This window comes from Papio anubis, chromosome 10 (assembly GCF_008728515.1).
Source record: "Papio anubis isolate 15944 chromosome 10, Panubis1.0, whole genome shotgun sequence".
Taxonomy (NCBI): domain Eukaryota; kingdom Metazoa; phylum Chordata; class Mammalia; order Primates; family Cercopithecidae; genus Papio; species Papio anubis.
In genome coordinates this window covers 20546789-20566313 of record NC_044985.1, presented here as the reverse complement: position 1 = coordinate 20566313, position 19525 = coordinate 20546789, and positions in this window count along the sequence as shown.

The window sequence follows — 19525 nt, the reverse complement described above, 5'->3', positions numbered from 1 at the left end:
AGGCAGAGAGTGAGTCAAAGATCTCTCAGATTTAGAATTCAGGGGTTGGAAAATTGATAGTGACATAGTAAAAAGAGAGAGAAGTTGCACAAAGAATTAACTCTGGGAGGGGTTCCACTGTGTACATTTTGAAAATATAGTGGTATCCAAATGGAAGTTAGAAGTGGCAGTCTGAGGCAGGACACGCAGCTGAACTCTAGTGTGTGGAGGTAAAAGCTGAAGCTGTAAGAAGGATAGCAGTTTGAGGGGCAGAGATGCAAGATCTTGAGAAAGTCCAGGGGAGGTGGCAGGAAGGGACAGATTAGCTCGATCAGTTAGAGTGGTCTAATCTTTGTTGCAGTAACAAAAAGCCCTAAAATTTTAGGGGCCATAAAGGTTTATTTCTTGTCCTGGTTCATGTGTACAAATGTTGGCTGGTGCCTTCGCTCACCATAATCCCTCCAGGCTCCAGGCTGATGGAGGCTCCATCTCGAAGTGTGCTTCCGAGACTACAGTGATCATTGTCAGGGAGAAAGGAGTATGGCAAATCAGGCACAGGCTCTTAAAGCTTCCACACATAGAAGCCACTTCCATTCATCTTTTATTGGCCAATATAAAATATACGCCCACACTCAGCCTCCAGGGGATAAGAAGGTATAATCCAATCACACTCCCACACAGGGGTAGAAATGGAAATATTTGGTAAACAGCATTAATGATAACCATAGGAGATGAGGAAGAATGGGAACCAGTAGGAGAGACAGAATCAGATAGTTTAGACTCTACATTTTAGAGATGTGTGGTAAAACAGCTCAATGTAGGGGCTGCCCATGCAAAACAGAAATAGGATCACTCATTGTTTTGTTTACTGGAGGAGAGGTCATGGAGGTTTCTGTGTAAGTGTGTGTCTTATGTTATTTGGTTTGGATTTGGTTTTTATTGTACAGCATCTGGCTTCCCTTCCTATTTGGAGGGATTTCTCCCTTGGTGTAAACTTAAGGGAAAAGCCTCAGGCCAGATGTCTTCTCTTGCCACCCAAAGGAATTAAGGCATAGGCAAATGACGTGGACAGGCTTATCATCTTTAAATCTTTATTAAGTTAATAAGGTGGCTTAAATCTTCTTGTGATGTGAGACCATACCACAGTCCAGCAATGCAGAGGTGATGTCCAAGCCCACCCATTCCAGTTGAAAGACCAGCTTTCCAGCCTTCTGGACTACTGTGTTTGCTGTCCAAACCCAAACCCACACATTGGGTTGGTTCTGCAAGCTCTGATACACTCTCAATAAATAGATTAAGATAGTTAGAGTTGGTCTCAAGTTCTTGGATCCAAGAGTACCCTCTTCAAGTCCACACCAGAGTGAGGTCAGAAGGTGTAGCCAGCATTAGGCAGCTTCTCACATTGTTAGCCAGATCCCCTGATGATTGTTTCACAGTTATTTAGATATAAGAAAATGGAAGAGAACAATTATTAAAAATCATTGTTTCTAAAACAGCAAGACATACAATGATGGGAGCAGAGATGGAAGGGAAGTGATTTAGAATCATCTGGGGGAGATTTTTGAAATTACATATCTGCCTTCCAACTCTTACATTCGGTTAGGTCAGGAGTGGAAATATATAGAGTAGACCTTCATAATTTCTTCAACTGTCCGACAGCTGAGTCCCCTTCCTCTGCTTAGGAACCTCCCCATTGTGTGTCTTGGTGGGAAGTAGGGCCAGCCTCCAACCACAATGCTAAAAATGTCACACACTCACCATCTTATCCCCTAGTAGCTGCAGTACATGGACTAGGCTCAGCCAACTGGATGCTCCTACCCAGGACTTTGGATTTGAGGCAAATGACACAGAAAGGGTTCAGGATTCAGAGGCATTTGGTGACATTGGCAGTGCAGCAGACACTGTGGCTGTGGCAGTGGTAGTCTTGCTAGTTAGGCATGAGTTGGAGGGACTGACTCCCTAGGCTATGTCAGTTCCCATTCAATTTCCAACCAGGTTCTTCAGTCTTCCTAGGGATCAGGGGAGGTCCCTAATACATTTCCAGTGAATTTCTTTTCTGCTTAAGCTAATGTGAAATTTAATTTTATGGGTCAACTTGGCTGGACCACAGTGCCTAGATAGTTGGTCAAACATGACTCTGGATGTTTCTGTGAGGGTTCTGGATGAGGTTTACATTTAAATTGGTGAACTTTGAGTAAAGCAGATTGCTTTCCATAATGTGGTGGGCCTCCTCCAGTTAGTTGAAGGCACGAAGAGAATAAGAGTCTGGCTTCTTGCAGGCAAGAGGAAGTTTTACAGCAGAAACCTTTGGACTTGAATTGATGCATTGCAGGGAGCCAAAGGCCCATGGGATGTGACCAACTCTGCATTCCACTGGAGGCTATATGATCAAACAGCAAAGTGTTTATCATGAATGCAGGATGTGAGCAAACTCATGACTGCCCCTGCCAAAAGAAGGTTTGCTAGAGGCAATCACTCCCTGGTGCCAAGGTTATCTACTGTGATATCTAGAGCCTATTGTTCGAGGAATACAGTCTTGCAAGCCTACCCTGGACTGTGTCCCTGACCCCTTCTTCCACCCACCTTCGCACTATCTCTTTTGCCTAATAAATACGGAGGGCTGTGTAAAGCTCAGGGCCCTTGTCCACTAGAGGCAAGGTTCTCCCTGACCCCTTCTTCCAAGTATACTCTTTTGTCTCCTGTCTTTTATTCCCACATTCACTCCCCTTTGTTCAGTCCACCTAGGTCCGTGCAGGTTACAAGTGGTGACCCAGAACAGGGACTCCAAGGACGCCCAACAAGTGGCATCTGAATACGGGACTACGAGGATGTGAATGAAGAAGGTCTGCTGGAGCAGAGGAACTGAAATTGACGAGCGAACGGAGACCCCGGGATGAGTCTGCCAGCAGCAGATAAAAGGTCAGTGCCCTAAAGAGGTACTGGGAGCAGTGCTTTAAAGAAGTACTGGGAATGGGAAGTTTTCTGAATCAGGGTAACAAGGGGAAGAATTTGTCTATCGAAGAACATTATGTGCAGTTGCTTAAAGTTCTGCTGAGATGGTCTGGAGCTCAGATTAATTCACAGACACTAACTAACCTCCTGCAGAAGCCACGAAAGGTTATTACACATAACCCATGGTTTCCACAGGTAGGCACTCTTGATGTGGAAAATGGGGATAGAGCAGCAGAAGGATCAAAACAGGGTCATCAAAAAGGTCTTAAAGTTGATTCTTCTGTTTTCTTCACTTGGAAGAAATTTCGTACACTTGGAGTTTAGTTCATACTGTACTTCTGTCATTATCTCCTTATTATTCTGCGGGACAGCAGGGTGAATCTAAAACTCTGAAAGAATCTGTTGTCCCACCCACAGCTCCAATTAAAAATAAAAAACAGGAGAGGGAGGATAAAAAGTGGCCTATACCACCTCCTCCAGTTTCAGAAACATCTGTACTGCCCCCTTCAGTGGCAGAAATAGAGACCCCAATACAAAGAAATTTGCGCTCTGCTGCCATAGCTGGAGAGCCCTTAGGACCTTGCACTTTTCCTATTTCCATGAGGCCTGATCCAAACAACCCACAGCGGGTTATTCATGAACACACTCCACTAGAGTTTAAGTTATTAAAGGAATTAGAAGCGAGTGTGGTAAATACGGCATACAGAACCCATTCACCTTAGGACTGCTAGAATCTGTGTTTGGTTCTATGCGTCTTTTACCCTTTGGTATGAGACACTTGGCGGGAACTTGCTTGTCCGCTAGTGCATATCTGACATGGAATTTAAATTGGCAAGAAATGTGTGCATGCCAGGCTAAATGGAACTATGTTGCTGGACACACAGACATTACAGAGGATACGCTGTTAGGTAATGGCCCTTATTCAGACCTGGAACGTCAAACGGCACTCCCAGACGCTGTTTATCAGCAGTGTGCACAGGCCGCTAAACACATCTGGGCCACGATTCCTGAAGAGGGAGTCCCAGTACAATCCTTTTTACATATCATACAAGGGTCGCAGGAACCCCATAAGCAATTTCTTACAAAATTACAAGCGGCAGTGAAGTGTCAGATTCTTCATACCACGGCTGCAGAAATGCTAACCTTAACTCTAGCTTTTGAGAATGCAAACGCGTACTGTAAATGTGCACTGGCACCCATGAGGTGCACAAAAAACTTAGGAAATGTTCTCAGAGCTTGTCAGGTTGTAGGAACTGAGCTTCATGGCTCTGCAATGTTAGCGTAAGCAATGGCTAATTTAGCAGTTGACAAATCTAAAAGGAGCCAAGGGTCAAATACTAAAATGGGAAAATGTTCTAATTGTGGAAAAACTGGACATTTAAAAAAGAAATGCCACCAGATCTCATGACATAAAGGACCTTACAGTGCAGTGCCCCACCCAGCGGAAAAAAACGCCAGGACTTTGTCCTCGCTATAACAAAGGAAATCACTGGGCTAATCAGCGCTGCTCAAAATTCATCAGAATGGCACCCCCCTACTGAGAAATGAGATGGGGGCCTGGACCCGGGCCCCACAAACAATGAGGGCATTCCCAGTCCAGACCTCAACCCTGTTTCAGGGATGGGTTCCCGGAGGCACATTGATTCCCTCACCCCAGGAACACCAGCATCAGATCTACCTGCCAGAGAAAGAATCACATTAGTTGCTGGAGACAAACCTACCAAATTTCCCACTGGCATTTGGGGACCTTTACCAGCAGGATATATGGGACTAATTTTAGGCAAAAGCCACCTTAACTTGCAAGACTACACTCCTTGTAGTCCCAGGAGTGACTGACTCCGATCATGAAGGAGAAATCCAAATGGTTTTAATGTCACGGAATCTTTGGGTTTTTGAACTGGGAGAATATATTGCTTAATTATTGCTTATTCCTTGCAAATTACACCCTTCTCCATGAAAGGAGAAATGAGGAAGTAAAGGGCTTGGGAGCACAACTACAAGTGAAATCTATCTATCCCAACCCATAGCCTCTAATAGACCCACCTGTGTAGTACAAATTAAAGGAAAGACACTTTATGGGCTTATGGATACGGGAGCTGATGTATCAGTAATATCTAAAGATAACTGGCCCCCATCCTGGCCCTTGCAATTAGCTTCTACATCCCTAGTGGGAGTAGGAACATCCCAAAGTGTTCAACAGAGTGCTGAGATTTTATCGTGTCTTGGTCCAGATGGACAGTCATGTACTTTTCAGCCTTATGTTGCAAATATAGCCATCAACTTATGGGGTCGAGACTCACTTACAGCATGGGATATGAGACTTACAAATGAAAACTTTGATAACCCAGGATTTAAAATATTGAAGAACATGGGATATCAGAAGGGAAAAGGTTTAGGAAAATTTCTTCAGAGAAACCCTAACCCGATATCAGTAACCGGAAAAACAGATAGAAAAGGGCTAGGATGTCAGGATTTCTGATGGGGGTCATTGATATTTCTCCTCCACCCACTGCCTTACTGTTAGAATGGCTTAGTGACAAACCTGTGTGGGTGGCTCAATGGCCCCTAACACAGGAGAAGTTAGATGCCTCTGGTGCTTCAGCTCAATGCTCAGAGCTAATTGCTGTCATTCAGGTTTTACAGCTCACAGCTTCAGATCCTATCAACATTGTCTGTGATTCAGCTTATGTTGTAAATGTAGCCAGTTGCATAGAAACTGCTACAGTTAAAAGTACACTAGACCCAGTTCTAGTGTACTTTTGAGACACTAGACACAGTTCTGGGTCTAGTGTACTTTTTTGTACACTAATTTGTTTTACTTATTCTCATATGCTGCATGCTACATGCCAAACAGGTGAGACAGCTGGTCACATAGAGTAACATTGTCTGTCATCATTTGCTTATATGGGAATACCTAAACAATTACAGACTGACAAGGGACCAGCTTATACTAGTTATGCTTTTCAAAATTTCTTACAATTTTGGGCTATAACCCATAAAACAGGAATTCCTTGTAATCCTAGAGGACGAGGCATTATAGAACGGGCACATTAAACATTACAACGCATGTTGAAAAAACAAAAAGGGGGCATAGGAAGCCAACTACCACCTCAATCAAAACTACATTTAGCCTTATTTGGACTCCTGGTATGGATGGTAAGACTCCAGCAGAAAGACACTGGCAAGTGTTAGAGGAAAAGAGGAAAGTTTATCCAAAAGTGTTATGGAAATCCCCAGAAGAAGGACAATGGAAAGGTCCAGTGGATTTACTGACATGGGGAAGATGGTATGCTTGTGTTTTTACAGGAGACAGACAAACTGTGTGGATGCCCTCAAGCTGCATGCAACCATGGAACAGGAGACTGAAGGAACCCAGGGTGGCCAACCATGGGCCTGGTCCCTCTGGTATGAGCCATGAGTCAGCTGACCCTGAGTGCAAAGACAGAGAGAAGGCCTACCAGAGTCACGACACAGTTCTAATGTTACATTTGTAAAGAATATCACCACTCAATTTACAGTTTGTGTTTTTAATCCTTAAGTCTTTTTAGCAGCTAAGAAGGACCAGCTCCAGGTAAACAGTACCCAATTGATCTGTACGTCTTGCCAGTCATATCACTGCATTAATCTTAGCACATTGCAGACACATAAGATCTCTACTTTGATGATTTTAGGTGGCATCCCTGTTAATTTGTCTGAGTCTTGGGCTGCCACACCTGCTTTGCATTTTGTAAAACTTCTTCTAACTCAGCTTACTCATTGTGTCTGTAGAGCCTTAGGCATGATAATTTTTGCTATTGTTTCCTTGGTCACACTAATAACTTCTGTTGTGATATCTTCTATAGCTTTGCATAGTTCTGTTCAAACAGATCAGTACGTGGAGAACTGGATGTGCCCAGCCGACCAAGCGTGGCTACTTCAGAGTAAAATTAACACTGAGTTACAAACTGAAGTGGCAATGTTAAAATCCACAGTTCTATGGTTAGGGGAACAAATACAAAGCTTGCAATTGCAGCAGCAATTGCATTGTCATTTTAATCACATTCATATTTGTGTAACCAACTTAGAACATAACTGAAATGAGTATCTGTGGGACCCTGTGAAAGCCCATTTGCAGGGAACTTTCACATCCAACATCACCTTTGATATTGGCGAATTACAAAACAAAATTCTTGATTTAAATAAACAAACTCAAGAGTTTCAGCCTTCTTTAGAAGACTGGACTGAATTCCAGCAAAGCCTGGAGAGCCTCAACCCTTGGACCTATCTGAGGCACATTTACATCTTTTTTGTGGTTCTTGGAATAATGTTTTGTCTCTGTGTTCTGTTTATAGTCTGTAAAATAGGATGGACTGCCAATTAGAGAATGAGAGCTGCCCAGCCTGGCCTTATGTTCTTTCAATTAATTCATAAATAGAAAGGGGAATATGCAGGGAGCTGAAGGCCCATGGGATGTGACTAACTGAGCATTCCACTGGAGGCTATGTGATCAAACAGCAAACTGTTTATCATGAATGCAGGATGTGAGCAAACTCACGACTGCTCCTGCCAACAGAAAGTTTGCTGGAGGCAATCACTCCCTGGCACTGAGGCTATCTACTGTGATATCTAGAGCCTGTTGTTCGAGGAATACAGTCTTGCAAGCCTGCTCTGGAGTGAGCAACTGATCCCTTCTTCCACTCCCCTTCTCACTATCTCTTTTGCCTAATAAATATGGAGGACCGTGTAAAGTTTGGGGCCCTTGTCCACTAGAGGCAAGGTGCCCCCTGACCTCTTCTTCCAAATAACTCTTTTGTCTCCTGTCTTTTATTCCCATGTTTGCCCCTCTTTGTTCAGTCCACCTAGGTCTGTGCAGGTTACAATGCATTAGCTCTTTCCTGGTTCTTCAGCCTGATGGCTGTTGGACTTGAACCTCCACATTGACTCTTCCCAGGGTTCCAGCCTACAGGCCCCCTCTGCAGATTTTGATCTTGCCAGCCTCCATAATCATATGAGCCAATTCCTTCAAATAAATGTCTTTCTACATGTAGACATATCCCACTGGTTCTGTCTTTCTAGAGAATCCTAACTAACATGGCTAACCAGAGTAGCTTCTGTTATTTGCAGCCAAGAACACTGACCTGTGTATTTTTAAAAATTCCTTAGGGAATGCTAGTATATTTCCCACTTTAAGAAATACTTTTCTAAATTAATTACTTCCCTGCTTTATTCCTTTATGTGTTCCTCTGTAAAAGTGCCCTTGGGGAACTCAGGGCAGTGGACCTACTGATATAATCTGCCTACGCTGTGAAACGTGCAGATACTCCTGTTGTTCTCCCAACCTCTGAGTTATACTTAATAACAATACTGTCTGTTTCTTTTTTATTTTTTTTTATACTTTAAGTTCTAGGGTACATGAGCACAATGTGCAGGTTTGTTACATATGGATACATGTGCCATGTTGGTGTGCTGCACCCATTAACTCATCATTTACATTAGGTATATCTCCTAATGCTATCCCTCCTCCCTCCCCTGACCCCATAACAGGCCCCAGTGTATGGTGTTCCCCACCCTGTGTCCAAGTGTTCTCATTGTTCAATTCCCACCTATGAGTGAGAACATGTGGTGTTTGGTTTTCTGTCCTTGCGATAGTTTGCTCAGAATGATGGTTTCCATCTTCATCCATGTCCCTACAAAGGACATGAACTCACCCTTTTTTATGGCTGCATAGTATTCTATGGTGTATATGTGCCACATTTTCTTAATCCAGTCTATCACTGATGGACATTTGAGTTGGTTCCAAGTCTTTGCTATTGTGAATACTGCTGCAATAAACATACATGTGCATGTGTCTTCATAGCAGCATGATTTATAATCCTTTGCGTATATGCACAGTAATGGGATGGCTGGGTCAAATGGTATTTCTAGTTCCAGATCTTTGAGGAATCACTACACTGTCTTCCACAATGTTTGAACTAGTTTACAGTCCCACCAACAGTGTAAAAGCATTCCTGTTTCTCCACATCCTCTCCAGCACCTGTTGTTTCCTGACTTTTAATGATCGCCATTCTAACTGGTGTGAGATGGTATCTCATTGTGGTTTTGATTTGCATTTCTCTGATGTCTAGTGATGATGAGCATTTCTTCATGTCTCTGTTGGCTGCATAAATGTTTTCTTTTGAGAAGTGTCTGGTTTTGCCCACTTGTTGATGGGGTTGTTTGATTTTTTTTCTTGTACATTTGTTTAAGTTCTTTGTAGATTCTGGATATTAGCCTTTTGTCGGATGGGTAGATTGCAAAAATTTTCTCCCATTCTGTAGGTTGCTTGATCACTCTGATGGTAGTTTCTTTTGCTGTGCAGAAGCTCTTTAGTTTAATTAGATCCCATTTGTCAATTTTGGCTTTTGTTGCCATTGCTTTTAGTGTTTTAGTCATGAAGTCCTTGCCCATGCCTATGACCTGAATGCTATTGCCTAAGTTTTCTTCTAGGGTTTTTATGGTTTTAGGTCTAACATTTAAGTCTTTAATCCATGTTGAACTAATTTTTGGATAAGGTGTAAGGAAGGAAACCAGTTTCAGCTTTCTACATATGGCTAGCCAGTTTTCCCAGCACCATTTATTAAACAGTGAATCCTTTCCCTATTTCTTGTTTTTGTCAGGTTTGTCAAAGATCAGATGGTTGTAGATGTGTGGTATTATTTCCAGGGGCTCTATTCTGTTCCATTGGTCTATATCTCTGTTTTGGTACCAGTACCATGCTGTTTTGGTTACTGTAGCCTTGTAGTATAGTTTGAAGTCAGGTAGCGTGATGCCTCCAGCTTTGTTCTTTCTGTTTAGGATTGCCTTGGCAACGTGGGCTCTTTTTTGGTTCCATATGAACTTTAAAGTAGCTTTTTTTTCCAATTCTGTGAAGAAAGTCATTGGTAGCTTGATGGGGATAGCACTGAATCTATAAATTACCCTGGGCAGTATGGCCACTTTCACAATATTGATTCTTCCTATCCATGAGCATGGTATGTTCTTCCATTTGTTTGTGTCCTCTTTTATTTCATTGAGAAGTGGTTTGTAGTTCTCCTTGAAGAGATCCTTCACATCCCTTGTAAGTTGGATTCTTAGCTATTTTACTCTCTTTGAAGCAATTGTGAATGGAAGTTCATTCATGATTTGGCTCTGTTTGTCTGTTATTGGTGGATAGGAATGCTTGTGATTTTTGCACATTGGCTTCGTATCCTGAGACTTTGCTGAAGTTGCTTATCAGCTTAAGGAGATTGTGAGCTGAGATGATGGGGTTTTCTAAATATACAATCATGTCATCTGCAAACAGGGACAATTTGACTTCCTCTTTTCCTAATTGAATACCCTTTATTTCTTTCTCTTGCCTGATTGCCCTGGCCAGAACTTCCAACACTGTGTTGAATAGGAGTGGTGAGAGAGGGCATTCCTGTCTTGTGCCCATTTTCAAAGGGAATGCTTCCAGCTTTTGCCCATTCAATATGATATTGGCTGTGGGTTTGTCATAAATAGCTCTTATTATTTTGAGATACTTCCAATCTATACCTAGTTTATTGAGAGTTTTTAGCATGAAGGGCTGTTGAATTTTGTCATAGGCCTTTTCTGCATCTATTGAGATAATCATGTGGTTTTTGTCATTGTTTCTATTTATATGATGGATTACATTTATTGATTTGCCTATGTTGAACCAGTCTTGCATCCCAGGGATGAAGCCAAGTTGATTGTGGTGGATAAGCTTTTTGATGTGCTGCTGCATTCAGTTAGCCAGTATTTTATTGAGGATTTTTGCATCGATGTTCATCAGGGATATTGGTCTAAAATTCTCTTTTTTTGTGTGTGTGGCTCTACCAGGCTTTGGTATCAGGATGATGTTAGCCTCATAAAATGAATTAGGGGGGATTCTCTCTTTTTCTATTGACTGGAATAGTTTCAGAAGGAATGGTACCATCTCCTTTTTGTACCTCCGGCAGAATTTGGGTGTGAATCTGTCTAGTCCTGGATCGTTTTTGGTTGGTAGGCTATTAATTATTGCCTCAATTTCAGAACCTGTTATTGGTCTATTCAGGGATTCAACTTCTTCCTGGTTTAGTCTTGGGAGGGTGTATGTGTCCAGAAATTTATCCATTTCTTCTAGATTTTCTAGTTTATTTGCATAGAGGTGTTTATAGTATTCTCTGATAGTAGTTTGTATTTCTGTGGGATTGGTGGTGATATCCCCTTGATCATTTTTTATTGAGTCTATTTAATTCTTCTCTCTTTTTTTCTTTATTAGTCTTGCTAGTGATCTATCAGTTTTGTTGCTCTTTTGAAAAAAACAGCTCCTGGGTTCATTGATTTTTTTGGAGGGTTTTTTATGTCTCCATCTCCTTCAGTTCTACTCTGATCTTAGTTATTTCTTGCCTTCTGCTAGCTTTTGCATGTTTGATCTTGCTTCTCTTGTTCTTTTAATTGTGATGTTAAGGTGTCAATTTTAGATCTTTCCTGCTTTCTCTTGTGGGCATGTAGTGCTATAAATTTCCCTCTACACACTGCTTTAAATGTGTCCCAGAGATTCTGGTATGTTGTATCTTTGTTCTCATTGGTTTCGAAGAACATCTTTACTTCTGCCTTCATTTCATTATGTACCCAGTAGTCATTCAGGAGCACGTTGTCCAGTTTCCATGTAGATAAGTGGTTTTGAGTTTCCTAATATTGACTTCTAGTTTGATTGCACTGTGGTCTGAGAGACAGTTTGTTATAATTTCTGTTCTTTTACATTTGCTGAGGAGTGCTTTACTTCCAACTATGTGTTCAGTTTTGGAATAAGTGCGATGTGGTGCTGAGAAGAATGTATGTTCTGTTGATTTGGGGTGGAGAGTTCTGTAGATGTCTGTTAGGTCCACTTGGTGCAGAGCTGAGTTCAATTCCTGAATATCCTTGTTAACTTTCTGTCTCATTGATCTGTTGAAAGTGGAGTGTTAAAGTCTCCCATTATTATTGTGTGGGAGTCTAAGTCTCTTTGTAGGTCTCTAAGGACTTGCTTTATGAATCTGGGTGCTCCTGTATTGGGTGCATATATATTTAGGATAGTTAGCTCTTCTTGTTGAATTGATCCCTTTACCATCATATAATGGCCTTCTTTGTCTCTTTTAATCTTTGTTGGTTTAAAGTCTGTTTTATCAGAGACTAGGATTGCAACCCCTGCTTTTTTTTGTTTTGCATTTGCTTGGTAGATCTTCCTCCATCCCTTTATTTTGAGCCTATGCATGTCTCTGCACATGAGATGGGTCTCCTGAATACAGCACACTGATGGGTCTTGACTCTTTATCCAATTTGCCAGTCTGTGTCTTTTAATTGAAGCAATTAGCCCATTTCCATTTAAGGTTAATATTGTTATGTGTGAATTTGATCCTGTCGTTATGATGTTAGCTGGTTATTTTGCTCGTTAGTTGATGCAGTTTCTTCCTAGCATTGATGGTCTTTACAATTTGGCATGTTTTTGCAGTGGCTGGTACCGGTTTTCTTTTCCATGTTTAGCACTTCCCTCAGGAGTTCTTGTAAGGCAGGCCTGGTGGTGACAAAATCTCTAAGCATTTGTTTTTCTGTAAAGGATTTTATTTCTCCATCACTTATGAAGCTTAGTTTGGCTGGATATGAAATTCTGGGTTGAAAATTCTTTTCTTTATGAATGTTAAATATTGGCCCCCACTCTCTTCTGGCTTGTAGCATTTTTGCTGAGATATCTGCTGTTAGTCTGATGGGCTTCCCTTTGTGGGTAACCCGACCTTTCTCTCTGGCTGCCCTTAACATTTTTTCCTTCATTTCAACTTTGGTGAATCTGACGATTATGTGTCTTGGAGCTGCTCTTCTCAAGGAGTATCTTTGCAGCATTCTCTGTGTTTCCTGAATTTGAAAGTTGGCCTGCCTCACTAGGTTGGGGAAGTTCTCTTGGTTAATATCCTGAAGAGTGTTTTCCAACTTGGTTCCATTCTCCCTGTCACTTTTAGGTACACCAATCAGATGTAGCTTTGGTCTTTTCACATAGTCCCATAATTCTTGGAGGCTTTGTTGGTTTCTTTTTACTTTTTTTCCGCTAAACTTCTCTTCTTGCTTCATTTCATTCATTTGATCTTCAATCACTGATACCCTTTCTTCCACTTGATCAAATCGGCTACTGAAGCTTGTACACGCGTCACATAGTTCTCATGCTATGGTTTTCAGCTCCATCACGTCATTTAAGGACTTCTCTACACTGTTTATTCTAGTTAGCCATTCATCTAATCTTTTTTCAAGGTTTTTAGTTTCTTTGCGTTGGGTTCAAACATCCACCTTTAGCTCGGAGAAGTTTGTTATTACTGATAGAGTTACCGGAGAATAACTTCTCAAAGTCATTTTCCATCCAGCTTTGTTCCATTGCTGGCGAGGAACTGCATTCCTTTGGAGGAGAAGAGGCACTCTGATTTTTAGAATTTTCAGCTTTTCTGCTCTGATTTCTCCCCATCATTGGGGTTTTATCTACCTTTAGTCTTTGATGATGGTGATGTACAGATGGGGTTTTGGTGTGGATGTCCTTTCTGTTTGTTAGTTTTCCTTCCAACAGTTAGGACCCTGAGCTGCAGGTCTGTTGCAGTTTGCTGGAGGTCCACTCCAGACCCTGTTTTCCTGGGTATCACCAGCAGATGCTGCAGAACAGCAAATATTGCAGAATGGCAAATGCTGCTGTCTGATCTTTCTTCTGGAAGCTTCGTCTCAGAGGGCCACCTGGCTGTATGAGGTGTCAGTCAGACCCTACTGGGAGGTGTCTCCCAGTTAGGCTACTCAGGGGTCAGGGACCCACTTGAGGAGGCAGTCTATCCGTTCTCAGATCTCAAACTCCATGCTGGGAGAAGCACTACTCTCTTCAAAGCTGTCAGACTGGGATGTTTAAGTCTGCAGAAGTTTCTGCTGTCTTTTGTTCAGCTATGCTCTGCCTCCAGAGGTGGAGTCTACAGAGGTAGGTAGGCCTCGTTGAGCTGCGGTGGGCTACACCCAGTTCGAGCTTCCCAGCTGCTTTGTTTACCTACTCAAGCCTCAGCAATGGGAGATGCCCCTCCCCCAGCCTCGCTGCCACCTTGCAGTTCGATCTCAGACTGCTGTCCTAGCAGTGAGCAAGACTCCATGGGCATAGGACCCTCCAAGCCAGGTGCAGGATATTATCTCCTGGTGTGCCGTTTGCTAAGGCCATTGGAAAAGTGCAGTATTAGGGTGGGAGTGTCCTGATTTTCCAGGTACTATCTGTCACAGCTTCCTTTTGCTGGGAAAGGGAATTCCCTGACCCCTTGCACTTCCCGGGTGAGGCAATGCCCCGCCCTGTTCTGTGGGCTGCACCCACTGTCTGACAAGCCCCAGTGAGATGAACCCTGTACCTCAGTTGGAAATGCAGAAATCATCCGTCTTCTGTGTCACTCACTCTGGGAGCTGCAGACTGAAGCTGTTCCTGTTCGGCCATCTCGGAACCTCCAATACCTTCTGTTTCTACCATGCTTTCTTTCTCATTGTGGTAAAACAAACAAACAAACAAACAAAAAACACTTAGCATAAAATTTACCATCTTAACCTTTTTTAGATAGGTGTAAAGTTCAGCAGCATCAAGTATATTCACATTGTTGTGAAACAAATCTCTAGAACTTTTTTATCTTCTAAAACCGAAACCCTATACTCATTAAAACAGTAACTCTCCTTTCCCCTCCCCCTAGTCCCCAGTAACCACCTTTCTACTTTCTGTTTCTATGAATTTGACTCTAGGTATCTCATATAAGCAGAATCATATGGTATTTGCCGTTTTGTTCCTGGCTTATTTTTCTTAGAATAATGTCCTTAAGGTTCACCCATGTTGCAGCATGTGAGAGGGTCTCCTTCCTCTTCAAGACTGAATAATATTCCATTGTATGTGTATACCACATTTTGTTTATCCATTCGTTTGTGGATGGTTACTTGGGTTGCTCCCACCTCTTGGCTATTGTGAATAACGCTGCTATGAACATTGGTATGCAAATATCTCTTTGAGACTCTGATTTTGATTCTTTTGGATATAAATCCAGAAGCTGGACTGCTGGATTGCTGATGGTTCCTCACAGGACTGCTGGGTCCTATGAGGAACCATCATACTGTCTCCATAGGAGTTGTACCACTTATCCATGATGCATTTAGCTCCTCAAAGCAATCTTACAGTTTTAGTTTTGTCCTCACAACTTTACGAGGTAAGTAGAGCACACGTTATTATCTCCATCTTGTGGATGAGGTAGTTGACGTATAAAGGTGTTAAACAGTTTGCATAATATAATGGCTTTTTTTTGTTTGTTTGTTTTTGAGATGGAGTTTCCTTCTGTTGCCCAGGATGGAGTGCAGTGGCACAATCTTGTCTCACTGCAACCTCTGCCTACCAGGTTCAAGCGATTCTCTTGCCTCAGCCTCCTGAGTAGCTGGGATTACAGGCATGCGCCACCATGCCCAGCTAATTTTTGTACTTTTAGTAGAGACGGGATTTCACCATCTTGGTCAGGCTGGTCTCAAACTCCTGACCTCATGATCTGCCCACCTTGGCCTCCCAAAGTTCTGGGATTACAGGCGTAAGCCACCACACCCGGCCATATAACAGCTATTTTATGGCAAATTGTCTTTGTAATCCAGTGCACTTTCAATTCACCAGGGACACTCAACCAGAGATACAGGATAAGTATGAGACCCTCTATAGGTGCTGAGTCTAAGGAGAAAAATTTTCAATCTGCACCCCCACCTTTGTCCTAAATAAATTGAAAACAATTTCTTTTAATGAGAGCTATTACTGACAGGCACGTATTGTGCACACGACTGGTATAGAAATGAGGAGAAAAAATACAGAGCCACTGTTCCAGACAGCACTGTCTCCCCAGTGACTCCGCTTTGTCTATGTATATGCTTATTTATTTTTCACCCAAATGCACTCAAAAAAGTATATACGTGAGGACTGAAATAAACCTAATGGGATCTCAGCAAGGCATTGGGAAGTATGGGGTGATTTTTTTTGATTGTCACAGTGGCCACCTCCAGTTTTCTGGCAATTAGTGAGCAGGGTCAGGGATGTTGAAAGTCCTGCAGTACAACAGCCCTGCATAAAGAAGAATGACCCATTCCAAAATGCAGTAGTGCCCACGTGGAGATAATGCATGCTCAGGACAAGAACAGAGGCGATGTCAAGGGGGAGATTTAGGGGGCTTTAGGCTAACAGTTCTCCAAGCCACTACAAATAATTGTACAGTCTAAGTGACAATAGTGTGCTTGCCATGTAAACATAGTTCAAGCCAAGACCCCCAGCTGGTGTTACTCCAACAGATCTCCACCCCAAAGCCCTCCTAGAAATAAATTCTGAAGTCACCACGAGGATGCCCAGAGCTCAGTATCCCAGAAGTTCTGGAACATTATTTTGACTGCCAAATTCAAACAATGTTTTCCTTTAAATAACGACAAAAATAAGGTTTTTTTTTAAAGGGGTAATTGATAACAAAAAACACTGAAACCCACTGGCTGTTCCAGCGAAAACATGAAATTCCCAGTTTTAAGTCATGTTTTAGATTAGAAAAATCCTATCTCCTCCCAGGCTTCCCCTTGGCAAAGATGCTTTTACAGAAAGAAGTCCTCTCTCTTGACAATGTGTGTTTTGCTAGTAACAAAAGGTAACAGAGCCTTTTTGTGAAAGATTTGTACCTGGGGAGCTGGTATTTGCTCCTACTACCTCCGTGTTCACCTTGCATAAACCAAAAGTGGATCTGCACAGTGCCTCTAAGCTGAAGATTCGTGACTCTGTACATCCTCTAATCTTGAGCAGATCTAACTCAGAAGAGGAAAGACAGAAAGAGGAGAAGGGGCTTTCATGCTCATCAGCATTTGCAATTTCCTCTCTCTCTCCGATCCTCCTCCCTCCAATCGCAGCACAATGAACTAATTCTTTGTGATTGATCATGGCCTGTAGATAACTGAGTGTACTTTCTGGCTTTCATATTCCCTTGTCTGTCTCACAAAGCAATCTAAAATGCTGCTTCGAAGAAAAAAAGCTGGCATAAACCTGAAAACCTTAACTGCCCATGTAGAGTGTGTTCTAAAGCTCAATTTCAAGTAACTTCTTTCCCCTTGTGTTTTATAAAAGCGGGGAAATAATCTGACTTCTTCAGTTATTCTTTCAGAATCACAGTAAGAAAAGAATGTGAATGGTTTGGAAATGAGCATGCTGCCCATCCCTGTCACACCCTGGAAGCCATGAACATTTTCACTGCACGTACACGGGTGATCAATTTCTAAGCACATCTTTGTTTTTCTTAAATAGCTGCATTATTCGTCTGATGTTGAAAATGGCATCTGCACTGCATGTAATTTCCATACTTGCTTGGCACCATCAACTGCCTTTGATGACACTCGGGACTGCGTCTTTTTTGTCTCCTCCTTCCCTCCAGCTGCAAGACCCAGATGTCAGGTTCAGGGATGCATTTTCTCTGGCAGGGATATCTGGCTCCTCTCGGCAGTCCCTAAGTTGGTGGCTATTGTGGAACTGCCAGCAAAATAGCACAAGATCACGCTAAAGACGGGATTCAGATGGCTTTTTGAAAATGAAAAACAGCGTCCGAATCTGGGAAGAAAAACATATTTCTTATGTCTCTAATTAGAAGCCAGGCAAGTGGCAGGCCGTGCCTGAGCAAATTGCACCACCCCCCGCCCCCCCCCACCCCCGCCCCGCCACCATTTATCTGCTGCTCATCCATTTTCCCCTCTTGACAGTTTTTTATCTCCCCACTCTGCATCTGAAATCAGCAGCTGAGTACGATGAAGGGTTTGCCTAAGTTAATCAAACCTGGGGTAGTGACAGGATCAGGCCAGATGTAAAATACGTGGACAGGGAAAAGAAAAAAGAAAGGAAGGAAGGATAGAAGGAAGGGAAGGAGGAAGGAAGACAGCCTAAAGGAATTGGCCAGGCGTAGCAAGGATAAAGAACAAAAGACTACCCGGTACCTCTATGCCCGAGGAGGCAATTTGTAGCAGCATTCAGGTCACCTGGGCATTGGGACACCACAATTAGCTTTCCTTTTTGAAGCAGCCTTTGTAAATATGAATGGAGATCAAGCGCCAACCTGCCCACGGTCCCGGCCTGGCTTATGCTGAGTTTAGCTTCAAAGGCATCTTGAATAAGTCGTAAACTCAAAGAACCATGCCCCAAAGCACTACATACCAATGGGGGCTGTGTCAGACCAGGAGGCGAAGAGAATCTCAAGCCATAACGGGTTCTTGTGGTGTCTATTTTTTTTTTTTTTTTTTCCTTTCCCAGCTGCTGTGCTGGGCCAAGCAGTTGTGCAGGGCAGAGTTTGGAAGCTTCCCACGATCAACTCTGTCTCCTGAGTGCCCACCCAGCTGCCCCACACTTGCTGCCTCTAAAATCCCAACAGTTCAAAGGAGTTCGCTGAAACTCAGTCAGCGAAAGCCTGTCTCCCAGGCCGAAATCCAGGTTATCCAGTGCTTTTAGAAGGACGAAGTGTTGCGTCTTCATGGCATTTAGTGTCCATGAATTCACCCATCCACGGTATGCACCATTTTGTATGCTGCCTTGACATTTCACTGACGGCCCCTGTGAATCTAGATTATATCTCGGTCTTAGTCTGTTCGGGCTGCTATAACAAAATGCCACAGATCAGGTAGTTTATAAAAAACAGAAATTCCTATCTCACTGTTCTAGAGGTTGGGAGGTCCAAGATCAAGGGTGGGAGGTCCAAGATCAATGTGCTGGCAGATTGGGTGTCTGGTGAGGGCCCGCTTCCTGGCTCATAGACAGTACCCTCGCTCTAACCTCACATGGTGGAAAGGGTGAGGGGTCTCTCTCAGGCGTCTTTTATAAGGGCACTAGTCCCATTCATAAGGGCTCTGTCCCCTTGATCTAACTGCCTCCCAAAAGTCCCACCTCCTAATACCATCACTTTGGGGGTGAGGATTTCAAGATACGAGTTTGAAAGAGCCATAAACATTTAGATTAAAGCAGCCTCTGTTTAAGGGAGGTCCACTCCAATGTAGACTGATTCTTTTGCTTCCCTCCATGGGCTGACTCCCTGAGACCCTCCTCCATCCTCCATCCTCCATCCGTGAATCTTGAGAATGGACACAGTGCTTGGGAACACCAGCTGACCGGAGGAGATCAACACCTGCGGGTTCCCTTGGAAGTTCACACCCAGCCTTGTCCTCCATCCACCTCACCCTCACCCATTCAACTCTAGGATCATTTTGATTCAACGCAGACCCAAAGGGCAAGTCAGATATAGAGATTTTGAAGATTGGCCATGCACTCTGGAGCACAGAAAATGCAGCACAACTATTTTACCCCTGTAAGGGAAAGTGGCCATAGTGGTGAATTTGTGGAAAGGAGATGGACGCAGATCAAAGGGCATAAGTGAAAGCAGGAACTCTACAGTAAAGTCTTTTTTAAAAGTTCACAGAACTTGAGAATTATTAGGGTTTTAAGGGAATAATTGGGAAGTTTTTAGAGAAAGAATGGCTTTACCCAAATTTGTGTTAATGCTGCCTCTCAGGATGGCAGCCCTCAGGTCAGATGAGACACCACTGTCCAGGCTGCACA